General features: G+C 48.3%; 1 protein-coding gene across 1 annotated transcript in view; it reads right to left on the bottom strand.

The window, feature by feature from the left end:
• The window catches only part of LOC119586447 (LIM domain-binding protein 3-like), a gene marked incomplete in the record, with an annotated part of 85,993 nt that overhangs the window by 85,167 nt on the left and 137 nt on the right, over window positions 1-689 (bottom strand).

Raw genomic sequence — 689 nt, 5'->3', positions numbered from 1 at the left:
ATGCAAAACATGCTGCATAACTCGTCAAGGACAAGAGGGAGCGAGGATTCACTCGAACGCACACAGCCATACCCATTCACGCCCAGCGCCCCTAGCCCCTGCTCACGCACGACCACCTGAGTCGCCCGAGCACATCTGGACTGCCCCTGACTCATCCCCCCCTCCCCCCTTAAAACCCACTTAGCGCTGCAACCCGACTCAACTGCACTGCAAGGAGGATAAATCGAGTGTAAATAATCTTTTCCTCCTCCTCGCCCCTCTTTTCAACCGCATTACGTGTTACGGAGACTGGAAGTAAAGACGGATGTAATGGAGACTACGTTTCTTCTCGTGAAATTCACTGGGATTGTTTGGGGTCGTGTTCTGATGTTTACATTTTTTTTCTTTAGCATTTTTGGCTATTTGGGCGATAAACTAATAGATTTTCTTAGTTAAGAAAAACAACTCTCTTAGCGAGGTCACCGTGGTTCCTTATGGCACCGAAAACAACTATATTCACTTCACAATGTCCAAGAAGTACGACCTCATCACACACACACTATGTCAACAAGTGAAGGTCCTTTTCCAGAGGCACTGCACTAACCACTCGCAAAAAGGCATAACCCCGCACTAACACCACGACACGGAAAAAGTCAAAACAAGCCACCAGCACTAATCCACCCTAATCCAACCCTGGCCACCGTCCTCTA

Source organism: Penaeus monodon, chromosome 21 (assembly GCF_015228065.2).
Source record: "Penaeus monodon isolate SGIC_2016 chromosome 21, NSTDA_Pmon_1, whole genome shotgun sequence".
In the NCBI taxonomy this organism is placed as follows: domain Eukaryota; kingdom Metazoa; phylum Arthropoda; class Malacostraca; order Decapoda; family Penaeidae; genus Penaeus; species Penaeus monodon.
Note: the sequence above shows the minus strand (reverse complement) of the source record. Positions and strands in the feature narration are given on the sequence as shown.